The sequence below is a fragment of the Cibotium barometz genome, chromosome 54, assembly GCF_041138505.1.
Source record: "Cibotium barometz isolate CiBa-2024 chromosome 54, ASM4113850v1, whole genome shotgun sequence".
Classification (NCBI taxonomy): Eukaryota; Viridiplantae; Streptophyta; class Polypodiopsida; order Cyatheales; family Cibotiaceae; genus Cibotium; species Cibotium barometz.
In genome coordinates, this window is record NC_141099.1 from 7,685,740 (window position 1) to 7,707,387 (window position 21,648).

The following is a 21,648-nucleotide window of genomic DNA, read 5'->3' on the forward strand; positions in this document are numbered from 1 at the left end:
TGGTGTCTAATTTTACACATGATGATGTATATGTGCAATAGACTCAAATCAATTAAGTTCCATGATAGATTAGCTTGGACTCATAGAGAGACTTGAGATGTGCAAAGTGCATGAGATGCTTCATTACTTGAAAAATGACCCCTTTTATAGGGTGGAGTGGAGGTACAAATCTCATAGGACTTCCCTTGCATATGGGATAAATGTTTACTTGCCATATGGCATTTCTCACTCCATACCTCTTGTCTAGTGCACTTTGGCATTTGGCACCACAATTGTCAACACCCCCCTTGGTACCAAAACTTTGGGCTACTTTTCCTAACTCCCTCTATGTGCTAGGGTTGCTTTGACCCAAGGTACAAATGTGATACTTTCGCACTAACCCCCCCTTGATGCAGACAAGGCAAATCACAGGCAGGGGTGACAAGCTACTTTGGCCATTTGTCAGCATGAGTACATCATCGGTCTCAAAGGCTGGTTTACAAAATCTTAAGCACTTTTTGTAGAGAGAAGGGGAGAGGCATACATGTTTTCCTTTTTGTTTAAAAAAGTGTTTCTGAAGCATCTATGGCTTCGGTGAAGTTGGCTTGATTCTTTTTCCCATAGCAGTTTTCTTCTAGGTGGCCAATTTTACCACAATGATCAGATACAAGTTCAGGCTTGTCCCTATGTACGACACTCATTGATAACATGACCAAGTTTTCCCCATGAAAACACCTTGCTAACTTTGTGTCTAAGGTAGTTGCTTTGTTGTTCTTGAATCTTCCTCCTTTGGTGAAGAGTGCAATCTCTCATGAGTGTGAAGTGGGTGGTTTGTGTTTTGCTTCATACTCTAACAAAAAAGACTCTACTTCTGATAGAGTTTTATCCACATTTAAAGTGTTGAAACAATGATGTCATGGCTTTTTATCCACACTATTAAGCAATTCAGCAATAGCTTTATCTTTATCAATTTTATTCTTAATTGCATGGAGTTGTTGTTTTACCGCCTTGAATTTATTAATGCGTGAGTCCATGCTTTCATTGTTTGCTTTGTCAAGCTTGTAAAATTGCATAAGCAAGTTGATTTTGGAGTGCTTTGATTCGGTGTCAAAGATCTTGTTCAGCTCCTCCCATTCCGACATTGCTTCTTTGATGCCTGCAATGTGATGAATCACTTCATCCCCAAGATTTTGAGTGATTATACCCAAGGCCTTGTGATTGTTTTGAGGATTTGTTGATGTAGAGGTTCTTCTTCTTCATTTTCAATGAGCTCCCAAAGACCCATTCCGCATAAGCATGTACATGGTCTTCATTTTCCATGTATAAAACCCATCATCATTGAATTTATTAATCTCTTGTTCCATGTTTGAGGGGTCTTACTGAGTACTACTGAGTCAGCAGTGTCTACCTCTTGATTACAAGTTGGGCATGTGTAGCAATACAAGCAAGATTAATGCAAAGAGTTGGTGTAATACAAATAAGAAATTTTCACTTTGCACTTTTGATTTTTAATTTTTGATTCTAGAGCTCTTGAGAGAAGCCCCGATGCAATATGAGTGCTTTTGGTGTCAATTCAAGGTTAATGCAAGCTTCATGGGGCTTCTCTCAAGAGCTCTAGAATCTTGCAACATCTACAACCTCCTTGTTGGCATTTGGTTTTTTTGCTTGCTCCAACTCACCCAATGGACCAAATGGCATGCAATTTGGTCTGTGTAGCTCATAACATTGCTAAACTTAACCTAAGAGGAATTAGCCCAATTGTGAGTAGAGAGAAAGAATGAATCAAAAACATGTAAATCGGTAGCTAGAGGATAAAATTGGCCAAACCCTTGGATGTGTAGCTTAGAAATAGGTTGAGGATTGTGTGGCTAAGAGGGTTTAGGAAATGGTGCAAAGGATTGAGAGAGTAGAGCACATCAAATTTGGGCCACAAGTGGGAGAAATGGAAAAGACGTGATTAGTAATATGATTAGTGCTAATTGAGCTATGGGAAGACTAATGAGAAGAGGGAAGATAGGTAGGAGAGCTATGGGGAGGCTCTGATACCATGTTGAGATTTTGTTAGACCCAAGATCTCCATAGCAATGACGCTAATCCCACACTAATCACTTACTAATTACACATGATTAAAATGGCCTAAGGTGGATGGTGTCTAATTATACACATGATGATGTGTATGTGCAAAAGACTCAAATAAATTAGGTTCCAAGATAGATTAGCTTGGACTCGTAGAGATACTTGAGATGTGCAAAGTGCATGAGATGATTCATTGCTTGAAAAATGAACCCTTTTATAGGGTGGAGGTACAAATCTCATGGGACTTCCCTTGTATATGGGATAAATGTCCACTTGCCATATGTCATTTCTCACTCCATACCTCTTGTTGTCTAGTGCACGTTGGCACCACAATTCTCAACATGCCTATGTTGTACTTAGGTTTAAGGAAGTGCTTTGCATTTTCTTATTGCGATAGGAGACCATGGCTGACTGTCTTAGTGATAAAAGAGGAAAGCACCAAGCTGATTGAGCCCTTTGTGTTCTTATCTCTCACACTTCCTAATAGGTTTGATGGCTTTCTACATTACATTTTTTTCTTCTCCTTCAATATCTACTTAGTGTTTTCCATTGGTTGAGCTTTTCAATTGGCTAAGAGTATGTTGTAGGGCCATGCATGTGGATAACCCATGATCACCATTTCGGTGGACTAGATTTGGGGACAATCAACCAACTAGGTTTGGTGGAAGGAACCTATGTGAATGGACATTTGGGCACATCTTTTTTGTGCCAACCCTAAGCTCATACATATATATTCTTATCTTCATGCGTTTCCTCGTAGTGTGATGAGTTCTCAACCCTCAAAAAGAATGAGAGTTGTACTTTGAGCCTAAAGGCAAGAAGGGCATAAAGCACACATTATCTAGAAGGTAGCTCATCATCCAGCTATAGAAGCATAGAAGCACCTCAAATCTATGACAAATATAGTTGATCATAAAAATCAATGCATTCCATCTAATGGTCATTAATCATGCCAAAAGAAGCATTAAATCTGGTGGCCAACTCATCAATCTGGAGTATATGAACGTGGTGTTGCTTAAGCAAAACTACAAAGTAACAAAGTGAAACACATGGGTGTAGCGCTAATTAAAATCCCCTAGACACAAGTGATCTAGGCAGAACCTGATGGGTCCATATAAAACTTGGAAACCATCCAACAAAATCCACCAAAACAACTAGATCAACTAACTCGTGATAGATTTTTTGCTCCTCCTTAACCCGTTCAAGTTTCTATATAGGCGATTCTGCCTTCTTATGCTTCTCCAAGATAGCCATACCTTCTCCCTCCAACTTGTCTTTGTCCTTTTCTCTTTGTTCCACCATCATGGCACATTGCACTTGTTCCAAGGAATCCAAGGTTTTCTTAGTGAGCCCTTCATCAGCGTTTTCGGAGATAGGAGCATTCAAAGAAACTGCCATCCGGAGTAACAATGTATTAAACATCTCTTGTGCTTCCATAGAAGCAGCCTGGACATCTCCTTCCTTCTCCCTATTCCATGCTTGAGAGTCCAAAAAAATCGAACTCTTGTGGGAAACCTCTTTTGATTCCACTTTGTTTATTCTTTTCACCACATCTTTCGGATGAACCACTACGTCACCATGAACCACATCATGAGCATGTACGACTACTGCATTTATCCGAGGCATTTCTGTGTGTGCTACCAGTGCCATCTAGGTATCATCAACAAAACTGAAAATATCCCACGTCAAGGCTTCTCTAGATACACCATGTGCATCTGTAGCAAGAGCCTCCTCTCCCGGAACATCCAGGAAATCTCCCATCAATTGTACATGTGATGGAGGTTTACTCATCAAAATCTTGCTCCTCCGAATTTTTGGGCATAGGATGGGCGTCCTCATGTACATGATTGTCCTTCGACACATTGGAAAAATGTCCTCTTGGTAACATTTGATCGAAATCTAGGCGAAAACCCAATCCAGATTGATCATGCGGATGTCGGTATGTAGGAGGTATCAAGCCGGAATCTGGAAACCTTTTAGCCCAAGTGTTCATGACCTCTATTGCCCCACTTAACGAGAACATGTGCCATACATCTGGTTCATCATTGGTATGGGCTTCTTCTGTAAGTGATACAACATCATCCTCATCAGGAAGAGGGACGGGCTACTCATTCAGCTTATGCCACGTACCATCACTAACATGAGGGATATAATCAATGTGCTGTTGTTGGCTAATCACCACCATGATCTTCAAGGACACTATGGGCAGCCAAAAGTTTCTCATTTGGATGGTGAATTGTAGCCATGTCTGCTCCATTATGAGGGCAACCATAATGCGAATCAAGATTAGCATTAAAAGCTTTAGAGTCACTCTCCAGTCTGCTGTCCAAACTAGTGTCCTTATCCTCAAGGTTTGCAATTGTTTGCCGATATCAAACAAGAAGTTTCTGGTTACAATTACCATCCATGCCATATCTTGCAACAAGGAGTCTCCTCTTCGAGGGAGTTGGGAATGTCATTGCATTGCTAAGGTGGTATCTTCATTGCTAAGGTGGTATCTTTGAGAAACCGCTTGAGCTCCTTTTTACTTTTGAGAAGGCAGTCAACTTTGCGGGGGCATTCTTCCGCTTGAGCCATCACTGCTGGAAATTCTTAAATTGTTCCAACAATGCATGTGGGCACACACGAGAGTTGTGACCTTGGACTTTGCATTGGCCACATACAACATGCCTACATTGCAGATAAGATCTAAGAAGATCTAACCGTTGGATCGACTTCATGTAAAAATGAAAGTTGTTTGTTTCTTCATGATCTACATGCTCAATGTTCGGATTTTCAAAATCATCTCTCAGATGCTATTGGGGTGCACTTTACTAAAGTCCAAGCTTCAGGTAGTTTGCAGCATCTATAGCCTCCTTGTTGGCATTTGGTTTTTTTGCTTGCTCCAACTCACCCAACGGACCAAATGGCATGCAATTTGGTCTGTGTAGCTCATAACATTGCTAACCTTAACCTAAGAGGAATTAGCCCAATTGTGAGTAGAGAGAAAGAATGAATCAAAAAACATGCAGAACAGCCCACCGATTTGCAACATGTAAATCGGCAGCTAGAGGATAAAATTGGCCAAACCCTTGGATATGTAGCTTAGAAATAGCTCAGAAATAGGTTGCGGAATGTGTGGCTAAGAGGGTTTAGGAAATGGTGCCATGCCTGAGAGTCCAAAAAAATCAAACTTTTGTGGGAAACCTCTTTTGATTTCACTTTGTTTATTCTTTTCACCACATCTTTCGGATGAACCACTACGTCACCATGAACCACATCATGAGCATGTGCGACTACTGCATGCATCCGAGGCATTTCTGTGTGTGCTACCAGTGCCATCTAGGTATCATCAACAAAACTAAAAATATCCCAGGTCAAGGCTTCTCTAGATACACCATGTGCATCTGTAGCAAGAGCCTCCTCTCCCGGATCATCCAGGAAATCTCCCATCATATGATGGAGGTTTACTCATCAAAATCTTGCTCCTCCGAATTTTTGGGCATAGGATGGGCGTCCTCATGTACATGATTGTCCTTCGACACATTGGAAAAATGTCCTCTTGGTAACATTTGATCAAAATCTAGGCGAAAACCCAATCCAGATTGATCATGCGGATGTCGGTATGTAGGAGGTATCAAGCCGGAATCTGGAAACCTTTTAGCCCAAGTGTTCATGACCTCTATTGCCCCACTTAACGAGAACATGTGCCATACATCTGGTTCATCATTGGTATGGGCTTCTTCTGTAAGTGATACAACATCATCCTCATCAGGAAGAGGGACGGGCTACTCATTCAGCTTATGCCACGTACCATCACTAACATGAGGGATATAATCAATGTGCTGTTGTTGGCTAATCACCACCATGATCTTCAAGGACACTATGGGCAGCCAAAAGTTCCTCATTTGGATGGTGAATTGTAGCCATGTCTGCTCCATTATGAGGGCAACCATAATGCGAATCAAGATTAGCATTAAAAGCTTTAGAGTCACTCTCCAGTCTGCTGTCGAAACTAGTGTCCTCATCCTCAAGGTTTGCAATTGGATGCCGATATAAAACAAGAAGTTTCGGGTTACAATTACCATCCATGCCATATCTTGCAACAAGGAGTCTCCTCTTCGAGAGTGTTGGGAATGTCATTGCATTGCTAAGGTGGTATCTTTGAGAAACCGCTTAAGCTCCTTTTTACTTTTGAGAAGGCAGTCAACTTTGCGGGGGCATTCTTCCGCTTGAGCCATCGGTGCTGGAAATTCTTAAATTGTTCCAACAATGGATGTGGGCACACACGAGAGTTGTGACCTTGGACTTTGCATTGGCCACATACAACATGCTGGATTCACAGATAGTTAGGCGGATGCCAGACTAGACTCCAGAAACTCGTAACCACCTGTACATCCGGATCTGGTCAAATTGGGTTGTCCCCCTTGGCTTCTAGCTTAGCCAATTTGGGTACGCCGATCAATCTCATTCCGGTGGGTGCTACATGCTCCCGAACGAATTCATGCGGAACATGCCGACACTACCCAAACTTCTGACCTCGGACCTCAGAGTCAAACTGGATTTTTTAGTTGTCCAATTCTAACTGCGGACGACCACCACATTGTTGACGTGTGGTACAAATTTAGACAGTGGACCTTCCTCTAGTGCATTGAAGCCAGACCTTCGTTCTGGGAAGAAGAGATCTTATAGAAAGAAAAAAAAAAAAACAAGTAAAGCTGAGCTATGCCACTACGTTTCTTCTCTGAGTTTCCTCTTCGAAGAGTCGTCAGATGCACAAAACGCATCTTTGGTATGTAGCAAGTTGGGCATCATGGACTCTACAACCCATGTAGATGACGACATATATCTCCGCTACTTAGCCTACCTTGGGTTTGCCATGTAGCCAGGCTTTTCCATGCTCTGTGCCAAAACACTATGAACATCATGCTTATAATGTCTAGCCTTATCCTCCTCCAGGCCAAGCAGAATGCCTTATCCACTTTCAAGTTGAGCAAGCGGTATTTGATCCGCTTTCAGATTAAGCCCACAGATAATTTATCCGCCTTTTGGGTTAGCAAGTGTAGTTTGGATCTACTACTGGGCTTATCAAGCGAGTTGTCAGAGGCAGCGAGTCGGGTGAGGAATAAGTAGTTGCGGATTCAGTGGAATGCGGATGCTGCAATGCAGGCGGAGAGACGGTAAGCTTGGTTGAATTCCGGAGTGAGGGTAGCAGAGAAGTTCCAGAAGTTGGTCAGCTAGAACTGGATTCCGGGTGTGGTGCAGAATCCGGAAGCTGGCTAGCGAGTGGGGAATGCAAAATTGGGAGTCCTCGTTAGAGTCATCAAGCGGGGTGAGTGAAGTGTGGATGCGGAGTGAGGGTGGCAAAGGGTTTGCGGAATCGGCCGTCTGCGTGACTGGCAGAATTACAACCTGGGTGACGGAGTCTGGGCGGCGTAGACGTGGAGCGGAGGCTTGAAGTCTTGCGTGTGGAATCCAATTCTGGATTTTGGGTGGTGAGTGCGGAGATGGCCCGGAATCAGCACACTGATTTTGTTTAACCCTATATTGAATGGATGGGTTACCACTACGGCCTGTTCTGACTATGCAAGTGCGATCTGGTTGCCGACGCCAACACTACCGTGCCTCACCATGTTCTTGTTGGGGGCGCTCATGGCAATTGCGAGGTGAGCTTAATATTTGTTTCCAACTCTAGGGCAGCGGCAGTAGCTCTACATTCAATAAAAAGGCTATGGCGGCCATTGTTTAAACATTCTAAGAAGCCTGATTAGATGGAGGGCCGCTGTCGAGTAGAGCTCTCTAGAGCCTCGCTTATAGCCTCCTAATGAAACGAGTAGTGCTAGTGCAGATCATGGGCACTTCCCCTGCGCCAAGTCTCCAAAGGAACCCTCCAAAGGGGGGTCTCTATCATGGGTTGCCAAAGTGTTAGTGGCATTTTTCTCTAACACAGAAACTACTTGTAAGGAGAACAAAACAATGAGAGAGAGAGAGAGAAAGACAAGGTATCCATTGTCGCTCTCAGAAATCCATAGTCACAAATATCTCTCATACAGCACCACACGCACACCATACAGCACCACACACACACACTCTCAACTCAGTAGCAACAACGGAGGAATGTTCTGAATGCCCCCAAACATAAGCGTGGGTGGGCACACCTAGCTCTGGCACGTTGGCTCTATAATAAAGTGCGTCGATTCGCTGACCCTGACATCCGGTGGTGTTGACTCTAACATTTGGTGGTGCTGATCTAGCTCAGCGGGGCAGGGCACTGACCCGCCACCGCTGGCGGCTGTTCGACGGCCAACATATATCATGACAATAGTGTACACCTCAAGGCACTTGTTAGTACACTCCGTTTTCTCATCCGTTTGAAACATCGAGTTGTGAAAAATGTTCACAAAAACATGCAAACGTTCACTCATCCATTTTTTGAAAAAAAACCCAAAAATATATCTTTTTTCAAATTTATGGAGACAAAAGACATACTTTCATGTCAAATATTTAAAAAAAACCACTACTTTTGTGGAAAAAAATGTCTAAAACATTTCTTACATTTTACTCTAAACCCAAAAACGTCCAATTTGAAAAAAGAATTACAAAGGAGAAGAAACTCTTCCAATCAACTAGAACAGTCATTGGAGCTTTTGCTTAAAAATATCAATTGTTTTCTGATGGAAGTGTCCATAATTTTTAAACTTAAATCCATACATAATAATTTCTATATCATATAAATTAAGCAGGTCCACATGTTGAAGAATTACATTTTTCTTTCCTTTTTTTCTTTGTTTACCCATCTCTAGATCATGTTTTCTCTTGAGCACAATTAAGTTTTGTACCAATACATGTTTCTAGACTATGTGTTATATGTAGCCTGTTATCTACAAATTGATAGGTGGTAAAATTGACGTTACTTTTAGACCCAATATAATTTGATGAAACTCTCTTACATGGGACTAGTGCATTATCTAAGAAAATAAATTTTCTTTGTATACAAAGTTGATCTAATGGTTGAATTTAAGGATATTTTGATATTACGATAGGTAGGTATATGGAGTCCATTGCCATAGAAGAGGTTTATTTGCAGGCAAAGATGTCTCTAGATTTAGATAAAAAATGAACGATCCAAACGGTCAAATTTTAGAGAGTAGTTAGTACTAGAATTTATCACTCATCCATCTTTGGGAAAAAAACCCAAAAGTGTACCTTTTTTCAAGTTTATGGAGACAAAAGACATACTTTCATGTCAAACATTTTAAGAAAACCACTACTTTTGTGGAAAAAAATGTCTAACACATTACTTACATTTTACTCTAAACCCTAAAACGTCCAATTTGAAAAAAGAACTACAACGGAGAAGAAACTCTTCCAATCAACTAGAAGAGTCATTGGACCTTTTGCTTAAAAATATGAATTGTTTTCTGATGCAAATGTTCATAATTTTTAAACTTAAATCCATACATAAGAATTTCTATATCATATAAATTAAGCATCTCCACATGTTGACGAATTACATTTTTCTTTCCTTTTTTTCTTTGTTTAAACATCTCTAGATCATGTTTTCTCTTGAGCACAATCAAGTTTTGTACCAATACATGTTTCTAGACTATGTGTTGTATGTAGCGTGTTATCTGCAAATTGATAGGTGGTAAAATTGACGTTACTTTTAGGCCCAATATAATTTGATGAAACTCTCTTACATGGGACTAGTGCTTTATCTAAGAAAATAAATTTTCTTTGTATACAAAGTTGATCTAATGGTTGAATTTAAGCATATTTTGATATTATGATAAGTAGGTATATGGAGTCCATTGCCATAGAAGAGGTTTATTGAAGGCAAAGATGTCTCTAGATTTAGATAAAAATTCAATGATCCAAATGGTCAAATTTTAGACGGTAGTTAGTACTAGAATTTATCACTTTACTTTATTTGGATCTAATAGTTTGATTTTGAGTTATAGTCTTTGCAAAAACACTGTTTTTAGTTTATAACAGTTAAATTTTGAGCAATGAAAATGACAATAGTTGTTGTTTTGAAAAATTGATGAAAATGACAATAGTTGTTGTTTTGAAAAATTGATGAAAATGACAATAGTTGTTGTTTTGAAAAATTGATGAAATTTTTTTCCATCAGAAATTTCAACGACGAAAAATTACGTCGACGAAAAAAAATTCGTCAAAAATTCCACCGACAGAAAAAAATTCCATCGAGGGAATCCAAATTCTCATCGACGGGAAAAAATTCTAGAAATTTTTTTTCGTCAAAAATTTCGTCAATGGAAAAAAATTATGTTGACTCATTTTTTTCCTGTCGATAGAAAAAATATCTGTCGATGAGAATTTGGATTCTAAAATGTAAATTTTCATCGATGAATTGAAATTTACATTGTCGATTGAAAATTTTGTCAACAAAAATTTGGATTCCAGAATCCAAGTGAATTATGGAATCCAAATTCTCATCGAGGGATTTTTTTCCCATCGACGGCTTTTTTCATCGACGAGAGTGTCCTTCATGTCAAAGAAACAAGGATAGCCATCAACTACCCTATGCTTTACCCATTCTAGATGGGAAGTGGACTCACATATCAATGGATTTCATTACGGGTCTTCCCAAGAGACTAACCATGGGTGCGATCAAATATTTGTGGTGTAATTTATATTTTTATATAAATTTTGAGTTATTTATTGGTCACTTATGTTATAGTCTAAAATGCCCAATGTTTAATTTTGAGGTTTATAAATATAGGACCTCTCTCATTTTCCAACACTTTGTTTTGAAGTTCCTATGTCTTTCACCACTCATCTCTCCATTTCTAACATTCGTCACTCCCTTCCAGCATGGACCCAAACATGGCATACGAGAGGTTTCTCAAGCTCTTGAAGAGGACCGAGTGGCCTGACAGAGAGGAGCTTTTCTTCATCTTCTCTCGCGAGATTGACTTTGGAACAACCATCCTCTTGGCAAAAGAGGACTACAGAGGTACTCTTGACTACATGGAGGAGTACATCAGGCCGCCCTGGACTATCAAGCTACCACAGGAGGATGGTGATTGGGTGCCATGGGATCTCCTACGATACATCAATAAGAATGACACAAATGCCCTCAAGAGGTTGCAAAAATTCCAAGATATTGTGCTCCTTAATGGTCACTACAAGCAAATCACCAAGGAGGAGATGCTTGCACTTGAGAGGGGGGGAAGATTGGCCTTGATTTTCTCTCTTGGGTTGCCACCTTCATATACCTTTGTGGTGAGCAAGACTTTGATGAAGAGGTAGAGGTGGAGGATGTCTCAATTGGAGGCATGGTACAAGGCAAGGAGGAGGATCCTAAACCTAGGTCCTGAACCAGCTTGTTGAGGCTGTTATGGCCAAATATTTCCTCCTCCAAATTGAGGCATCTCAATTTGGTGAGGCATCCTCGTTAAAGGCATTGGTGCCATACTCTGGAGAGACAAGTTCCTAAGCCACAATAGAGGGTGGAGAAGAGGTGGGGGAGGGTCCTATAGGGGTACCCTAGATGTACCAGATGTGGGCAAGGGAAAGGAGGCTACACGCCAGAGCTTGAGCTTAGTAAGCTTAGCTCTGTGGTAAGTTGAAGGGGAGGAATTCCTCTTTTTACATGACCTAAAAAAGTCTACAAGCTCAACCAAGCCAAGTGCCTCTCCTTGTTAGCTGTGAATGATGAATTTTCCATCGACAACAAGGGCTCGGAGGCTTTGCAACAAGGCCTTGTTCCGGTGCAGGGTGGTGTGCATGAGTCGGTGACGATCCTGAAATCAGCAATTACAGGGGCTGATCAAAGCCTTGTGATTGAGGAGGAGTTTAGAAAAGCTTAGGAACAATTTCTGCCAACCAGAGAGTCTAAGGAGGCTACATTAGTGTCATTGGAGGAACACAAGTCCTCCATTGACATTTGCAAGCCTTAGGTGGTTAGCTCTGATTTCAAATACATGGTAAGATAAATTATGTATAAATCTAATAAATATAATAAATATATTTGATAATACTACTAGAATTCCACTAATCCTCTTTGTTGTGTGCAGCATATAGTCTCTGTAGATGCTTGGGCTCAACGTAAAGGTGGCACACGTGAGGGTTTTGGAAGAGATGCTGCATTGGCCCATTACATGGAAGAGATGCTGCATTGGCCCATTACATGGGTCGTATTGCACCTCAACACCTTGTTGTAGTGCACAATGAATTCAGCCCCATGGCAAGCTTCTACATGTTAGCCCTCAAAGTACTTAGCAAGGTCCTATGCTTGTCAACGATTCCAAGAAACACTGACAAGATAGTGCTCATCAACAAGGCAGCAGCGTACACTGCCTTCCAAGGGGGTTATGCTTCTAAAGTGCTCGCACACATTGCATTTGCAGAGAGTATTGGTGAGAAGGACCCAGATTGTGTCGTCAATGCTATATTATCGGGGACCCTTCCACTTAGCAAGAAGAGGCGCAAGATTGTAGCTAGGCGTCTCAAGAACATTATGAGTTAGCTTGAAAATTTATCATAGATACTGTATTCGACAATCAATGTAAATCTGTTTTATTAATACAAGTGGGTTTTTTATACGTAATGTCTACATAAAGTTTGAATAATGTAAGTTTTCATGATATGAGAGAGAGAGAGAGAGAGTGAGTGAGATCCATTGTGGATAACACTAGATTGCATGCATGTTTAGTTTGTGGTATCAGTAATGATTAATTTGGGCCAACTTCCCACGATGTTCCCCCATGTCCTCTCTGACCACAATAAGTGTGTAGTTCTATCTGATTCAGCCAACACCCAGCTCTAATTGATAGCAAGGCCTATGTGTATGTGAATGTGACTACTTGTAAATGCTTGTATGTGACAATTAGAGGCCTATGTGTATGTGAATGTGACTACTTGTAAATGCTTGTACGTGACAATTAGAGGCCACCAAATACAAAAATATCCCCAACCTGAACAGGGCAACTTTTGCTTAGACAAGCTTGTTGTTTGGGCAAAAGTCGCCCTGTTCAGGTTAGGGCTCCTTTTGTATTTTTTTGCCTTTCGTTGTCATGTGTATAAGCATTCATATAAGATTTTCTATAAACTAGGTGCTTAAAATTAAATATATATAGTGCCTTATAAAGTAATATTAAGATCATAAAAGATAGTGTTTTACATGATGAGAGAGTATTTACATATTGAAGGAGAGTTTTTACATGAGTGTAGTTCTTACATGAGTGCAGTTTTATCTAATTTAGCCAATACTCAGCTTTAATTGTTGATAGTAAGGCCTATGTATATGTGAATATGAATACATATAAATGTTTGTACATGACAATTAGAGGCCAGCAAATACAAAAAAAGCCCCAACTTGAACAGGGTGACACTGGGCCCGATATCACCTAGTTATCATACATTGCAAGTTTTGCTATCACCAAGAAATTTACAACTAAATAATATTAAAACAAAAAAATATTAGCACATATGGTTCAAAGGAAGGTTTACAAAGGCCACAAGACTCCCATCCTGAACAGGGCAACTTTTGCCGACAGGCTTCCTGCTCTGGGCAAAAGTCACCCTCAGGTTGGGATTTTTTTTACTTTTTTAAGTCTTCAAACTATACATACTAACAAGTGAAATATACAAATCACCCTTGTAAATGAAATATACAAATCAAATACATTTAAATTTTTTGATACAAATACACATGCAATCAAGGCCTTGAACTTAAAAAGATAATATATTAAGTGAAGTTTTACATTGTCCAATCATGTACATCATAAGGAAAAATATTCAGAGATTATCACATCGAATGGTGTGTGCGAGATTCATGTCTTTACACATGATTGTGACCCGCTTTGCATGGATTGCACATAGGTTAGAATCTTCAAACATGGTGACCAAAAATGCCTCCGCTACTTCTTGGATTGCAGCAGCCAAGGCAAGGCTTTGCATTCTCTTTTCTTGACCCCCTAAATCGTATAGTATCTCTTTGACAAGACGTACAAAAGGAGCTCTCGAGATGAGGAGGTCGACACTCTTTTGGAACCTCCGAATCTCCTTTAGAGCTGCCATGCCATTCCGTTGTTTCCTCCTAGGGGCACGAGGAGGAGGGTTTCTTTTACGCGTGGTCGAGGAGGATGTGCATGAGCACTCCAATCTCATGCACATTTACGCCAAGAGGATGATGAAGCTCCTTCAGCTATTGTTGCCTCCTCTTCTCGTGTTGGCAATGGATCCATGCCTTGATGCAAGCTCTTCCCCCCAGTTGTGGAACGTATTGGGGGGATAGGAATATTAGCCCATGGAACTCCATTAGGGTTAACATCACTCCCTGTCTCTCGATCAGGGTCAGTGGTTGTGGCTGAATGAGGGGGAGGTGGCGGTGGAGGACTATGAGGTGATGGTGATGGTTACGTGTAGTGTTTTTTGTGCGAGCCATGGAAAAAAAGGAAGTCAAAATATAGAAATCAGAATGAATGACACTATTACACCTTTATATAAAGTCATTTATAATGTGTCCAGATAGTCTGAAACCGACCAAAAATTACAAAACCACCAAATTAGACACGTTTAACCCAACGTCTGCCGCCGCCATGTCTTGCCATTGGGGCACACCATGCGACATGGCCTGCTCTTGAACTTCCATTCCACCTCTCTATGTTTGCCTCCTTCCTTTTATATAATGTGTCCAGATAGTCTGAAATCGACCAAAAATTACAAAACCATCAAATTAGACACGCTTAACCCAACGTCTGCCATGTCTTGCCATTGGGGCACACCATGCGACATGGCTTGCTCTTGAACTTCCATTCCACCTCTCTATGTTTTCCTCCTTCCTTTTGAGTCGTGCGGCTTTAGTAGTTGCTGGCATTCAAGCCTTTTCCCTAGTAACATTTCTTGCAAGATTGTTTTGCGATAGGACCGATTAAACATCTCCACAAGATAATTGCTACGTTTCTTCCCTCCACCATGTCAAGTATTCTTGAAGTACACTCCTTTGGCTGCGTAATGTGATTTTTCAATGCCTTGGGTACTTAACATATCCAAGGACCCGTATTTTTGTAGAAAATACGGTCCATGTGCACATACAATGTGCTATGAAAAAATTTCCAAGAAATTATGAAGACAAATGCTTATGGAATATTAGTAAGCGATTGCAATGGTAATTAATGAACGACGATAATTAAGATGAGAATATCTTACCATGTAATATGTAATGGAGGTATCTCCCCAACTCTCACTAAACAAGCTTGATGAATTCTGTCACATCTATTTTGAACACACTTTGTTCTTCTTGAGTTGTTGTGCTCTTTAACATAGTTGTCACAACTTTGTCAAAGTAATACCACACCTTCTTTTGCGTGTTTTGTAGAGTTGGATCCTTTTCGAGATCTTTGGTGCACTTGCAAAGATATTTTCAATGCTCCCATCGCAGACTCCTCCCTCGATCGTTCATAGGATGCAAGAATCGCCTCGCCTTTGCACCACTCATTGACACTTTTTAAGCAACAATATGATGTGCCCTAGACTTCTTAAGATCTTTCACAATCTTTACATTCCCCCAATGCACTCCCAGAGAGTTGAGGAGCTCCTCCACTTGCTTTATTGCTTGCTGAGCGTGAGGCTAGCTGCATAGTGAATGCATAGTCAGTGTGAAGCTTAAGCAACCTATCAAAAATCCTCATCATGGCATGCAATGTGTAAAAGTGTATACTTTTAATTGGGAAAGGAATAATTGGTGCCTAATTTGGATCCTTTGTGTCCCTATTGGGTGTTGCATCAAAATCGGAAGACAAGATCCCCTCCACCCATCGGAGATCATCCTCGCTCTTTGGCTTGAGAATTGACCGTTTCATGCACAATGGACACGGATGGAGGCATTGTGCACTATTGTCACAATTACACATGCATTTTATGGTCTTCAAATCACCCTCTAGATGCCAATCCACATGAAAGGAGCCCACACCATCCACTTCACGCTCCTTCCCATTCATCTGTTGTTTGATGACTTCTAGAATTTGAGGGTATCGTTGAAGCATCCAATTCAACACCTCTGTTCTCCTTTGGAACCTCAAATGCTCCAAGCCACCAATTATCCTTCTTAGATTGAACACTGAAAGAAGGGATTTTATCCTTTTCCTTTGCATATGCTATTACTTCATTCATATATGTGACTCTCATTCGCTCCAATCTTTTTCCTTTTTTTAGTTGAGCCTCATCCAACTTCAGTATAAGCGATAGGACTCCGTCCGATTGTACATATCACATAAACCAAGCTAAACAACACATGTAATTCATGTCATTGATAAGGTAAATTTGCAAGTTAAATGATAAATGCTCAAATCCAACCTTGATGTGAAACCTTATAGAATCAGATCGTATGTTCTTTAGATCCACAAAGAGGTTTTTGTATGTGTTGTACTATACTTCAAGCCTATCCTTAGACTTAGGATCTAAAACCATTGTTCCTTATACATGAATATACTCACCAAGGATTGATTTAACCTATGCATTGCTTGCCTTCTTTTCTAATGATACTTTGTAGGAAGGAGGAAGAAAGTGCCCTCGAATCCCTCGAGTACGAAGAGCTCCTTTGATGACTCCATAAATTCCCTCGTAACCCTTGCGAGACTGATGCCAACTTCATCACATGCATCTTGTACATCCCTTGGACTAATAATCCCCTTGATGTCTTGCGTAATGTCCTTTGTAACCACCTCAATGACTCTCTTGTAATTTGGATCACGGATGATTGATGTTATCTTTTTGTTCTTCATGCAGGCTTTGAAAACGTGCATAGTATCTCCCACACCAGATGCATCGACTAAGAAATTCCTAGGACATAACGAAACCACCATTAAATCTATCAGGAAAAACCTTTGGATTAAAACATACATAAAAAATATAAACAAAAAATTCCATGGAAACATACCTTGTTGCCATGACCCTCCGTTTCCTTGCGCCGCCTTGCACCGAAAGATTTTGAATATTAGAAAGCTTTCGTTTACGCTCGTGTGTACCAATTGGTGTGTGCTTCAACCTCATTATTTTTCTTTGTAACCTAGACAATTTCTCTTTGATTATTTATGAGTGTTTCTTGTTCCTTATTTTTAATGTCTAAGGCATGTTAATGTTTTTTCAAATCTTCAATACTTGATTGAAGACTTGAATTAATTAAGTGTAAGTATTGGTTATGAAGACCACCACTAACAGAAAGTTTTTTATAATAACCTAAGAGTCCATTTTTCCCATCACCTACATATTAAAACAAAACTAGTCAAATCACAAAATGGTGGATTGTACAAGGTCAAAGGATCATAGGGGAAGAGATTCCTATCCACCTAAAGATCAACATTCTTCTTCTCCTTATTTATTAGTGTGGACATGGTTGAATTAGGTAATGTTTGCCTAACATATGGACGTTTTGCTAGTGCATAATCTTCATCTATACGAATGTGAATGTCTATTTTACGCTTTCTACCATTCGTAATATCATCTAAAGGCATGTCTAATTCAAGATGACAGAAAAATAAGATTAATAGAAGATTAGAAAGATATTTATATTAGATAATAATATTCTAACATTTGGAATAATCCTAGAAAAATATATATTAAGAATATATCTCTCTAAAAAAGCCATTTTTGAAATTCCAAAAATAAAGATTTCAATCATGATTAGAAGAGATGATAAGAATGAAAGGAGTGGGGTGTTATTAAATGACATTAAAAAATGATATTAAATGAGATAAGGATTTGAAAATGATATTAAAAAATAAACTTTTCAATATATATATATATTTGGGAGGAAAGTTTTAAATGAAAATACACTAAAATGTGAAAAGTATCAAAAAGTCATTATTTTACTGACCTCAAAAAATGCCCTTTTATTTTGGGATATAAAATATTAGAATGCATCTTATAATCATTAGATAGCATAGCAATTAGGAAGATATGACAAGAGTGAAGATTCTGAGGAAGTTATGAAGATATGACAAGATTGTTATGAGGTAGTTATGACTAAGAAATGATATAAAAAGTTTAATTTTTGGGTTTATATATGTATAAGGAATTTTTTTTTGATGGAAAAGCTTAAAAAAAATAAAAAATAAGAAAAATAAAATTTTGGGTCCCCCTTTGGGCGTGGTGATGCAACTTGCATTCTCTTTTTTGTATACAATATTAGAATGCACCTTGCAATCATTAGATAACATAGAAGTTAGAAAGATATGACAAGATTGTTATGAGGTAGTTATGACTAAGAAATGATATAAAAAATTCACTTTTTGGATTTATATATGTATAAGGAAAGTTTTTTTGATGGAAAAACTCCAAAAATGAAAATTTTGAAAAAGTCATTTTTTGGGCCCCCCTTATGGCCGAAAAGTGAAACCTTGGAAATGGTGATGCAACTTGCGTCTAAAAGTAATGGGTTAAAATATTCCAAAACTATAGACTATAAAAGTAATAAAAGCTAGTGAGAGAGTAGATAAGATGTAGATGATGGTAGGACCTAAAAAGTCTATACAAAATAGGGGAATCATTTGCTTTGTCTCCCACTATGGGGTCAAAATTAGCATTTTTAATCAAAAGATTACTAAAAATTAGGATTTTTTACAAGGCCCGTTTCATAGTCCAAATTTTCCCTAATGTGACTCCATGCTCTTGATACAAAACATCCTCGATTCCTCTTCCACTTGCATCTACTCTCATATAGAAAGTCTTGGAGAAATCAAGACAAAAAAAAATGGGAGCCAAAGTAAGCAAGGCTTTGAGCTCATTGAAGCTTTTTTGGCAATAGCATCCTAAAAGAAAATTCCCTCTTGAGAAGATCAATGACAGTGGTGCCGCTATATAGATGCATAGTGCTCCATGAATCTTCTATAGAAATTAGATAACCCCAAAATCCTCTTAATTGAGTTGAATTACTTGATGTTGGCCAATCTTTTACACATGCCACTTTCTTTGGATCGGCTCTTATGCCATTCTCTCCCACCAAATTCCCAAGATATTCCACTTCATTGACCATGAATGAGCATTTGATCTCTTTTGCAAATAGCTTGTGCTTCCTCATCACTTCAAACACTTGCTTCTTTTCTCTTACTATATATCAGTATATTGTCGAAGAAAACTAGCACAAACTTGAACAAGAAAGGATCCAATACCCTATTCTCATCAATTCTTGGAAAGTGGTGAGTGCATTTGTAAGACCAAAGGGCATAACCATAAAGTGAAACAACCCTCTTTTGGTCATGAATGCGGTCTTCTCTTCATCACCCTCCTTCATTCTTATTTGATGGTATCCGGATCTTAAATCAATCTTGGTGAAAAATCTTACTCCCTTGAGCTCGTCCAAGAGATCATCAATGTGTGGAATAGGGTACCTATTCTTGATGGTAACTTTGTTCAAGTCAAAATAATCAATGCACATGCAAAAGTACCCATCCTTCTTCTTCACCAATAGAACGGGAGAAGCAAATGGAGATTGTGAGGGTTGAATAAGACCTATGGAAAGAAAAATATTTCACTTACTTTGCCACTTCCTCTCTTTCCACCTTGGACAACTGATAGGGAGGCTTGTTGATAGCATTTGCATTAGGTTTAAGAACAATGGCATGATTAATCTCTTTATTAGGAGGCAAACTCTAGTTTGGCACTTGAAAAATATCCTCAAACTCTTTAAGAAGGGTTGCCTTTGCATTAGGTTTAAGAACAATGGCATGATTAATCTCTTTATTAGGAGGCAAACTCTAGTTTGGCACTTGAAAAATATCCTCAAACTCTTTAAGAAGGGTTGCATTAGGTTTAAGAACAATGGCATGATTAATCTCTTTATTAGGAGGAAAACTCTAGTTTGGCACTTGAAAAATATCCTCAAACTCTTTAAGAAGGGTTGCCATATATTTGTCCACATGATGTCCACTGCTTTGCATACCTTCTTGAGCAAGATGCAACACATAAATAGTGCCAAGAGTCTTGAGTTCCCTCTTAAGTTGCTTTGGGGTGATCAAAGCAAGATGCAACACATAAATAGTGCCAAGAGTCTTGAGTTCCCTCTTAAGTTGCTTTGGGGTGATCAAAGAGAGCTTCTTTGAATGATTTCCAGCCAAGAATACTTGTTGTCCATGATGCATGATGAAACTCATAATCCCTTGTTAAAGGTTCATGTGAAAATCCCCAAGTGATGATAACCAATCATACGTCAAAATACATCAATAGGACCCATCTCCAATAGTATAAAGGCACACTTCCAAGTATATGATGAAGATAAAACCATCTGAATAGAAGGACATGCCAAGATAATCTTCTCATTTTCTCCATTAGCTACTTGCACTTGAAATGTTATGGTGGGTAGTTCCACCCAAGAAATCTTGAGAGAGTTAATGAATTTGAAATTGATTAAGCTATGGGTACTTTTGCTTTTGGAATCCACTAAAATATGCAAAACTCTCCCATTGATGGATCCAACCAAACATAAGGTGTTTGGGCTTTTGCAACCCGCCATTAACTCTTGAGAAATAAAGCATACACTTGTTGAAATTTTTGCATTTGTGGATGCAAGGCCATCCAACACATTCTCTTTTTCTCCTCCACCAAGATCAAAAGGAAATTTCCCATCTTCTTTTATGCAGGAGTAATTCTCTAGTGACTCATGATGTGCTTCTTCATTGGAAACCAAATTTCTTCCTCATCATGAGAGTCCTTGGCATCTTCCTCCTCATCCATGAGGATCATAGTGGCCACAACTTTCTTTGCATTTCAAACAAAGGCCCTTGCTCCTCAACCCTTTAATCTTGGATTTTTACTGAAGGATTGGGAAGCCTTGAAGGTTTGGGAAGGCTTCTTGTAAAGTTATTCCCTTTCTTTGTATCATAATAGGCTCCGCTCTTGGGTTGTCCACCTCTATAAACTACAGGGAATCTAGGAATGGATGCTTGGGTTGAAGGAAGAGAGATTTTGCCAAAGTAGGAAGGAGTGATGGTTGGCTTAGAAGAGTCCTTTATGGTACCCATAGGTTGGGATCTCCTATATTTGGGTTCTTAAAGCTTCCCAAATCTCATGGCCTCTTTGATAGTGCTTGGTCTTTGTGCTGAAACATCTGCCTTGATGTTGAAATCCAAAACATGCACAAATTTTTTCATCTTCATTTCCTCATTCAATCTGTTAAAACCCTAAGATCTCTCTATATAATTGTCATGCATAAACATGCATAAACTAGGCATAAACTCATCTACCGAACCACCCAAGCCCAAGGGATGCACACATGAATTACAATGAAGTACCTCATACCTTAACCTTGATGTCCCATACCATCAAGAGATATGACTTCATTCTAGTAGCATATAGCTCTAGTGTGAAATGGTAGGTGAGTAGATACAATCCTCTACCAAGAGAACATAACATAACATCCCTTGAGTGTGTCCCATGCCCGTATTATATAGGAGGGCCCTCAACAAGTGACTCTTGACTCTCCATTTTCCATGTGTGATCCTTGGATGCCTGACCCTAACCTCAACCCTTAAGGTTAGCCCTAACCCATGCCCCACTAGAGCTTGTTCTCATCCTCCCAAGGTCACAAGTCTAATGTGGGTTAGCCTCCTAGTATATGCACATATAATGTGCACATAAAAATACTTCCCC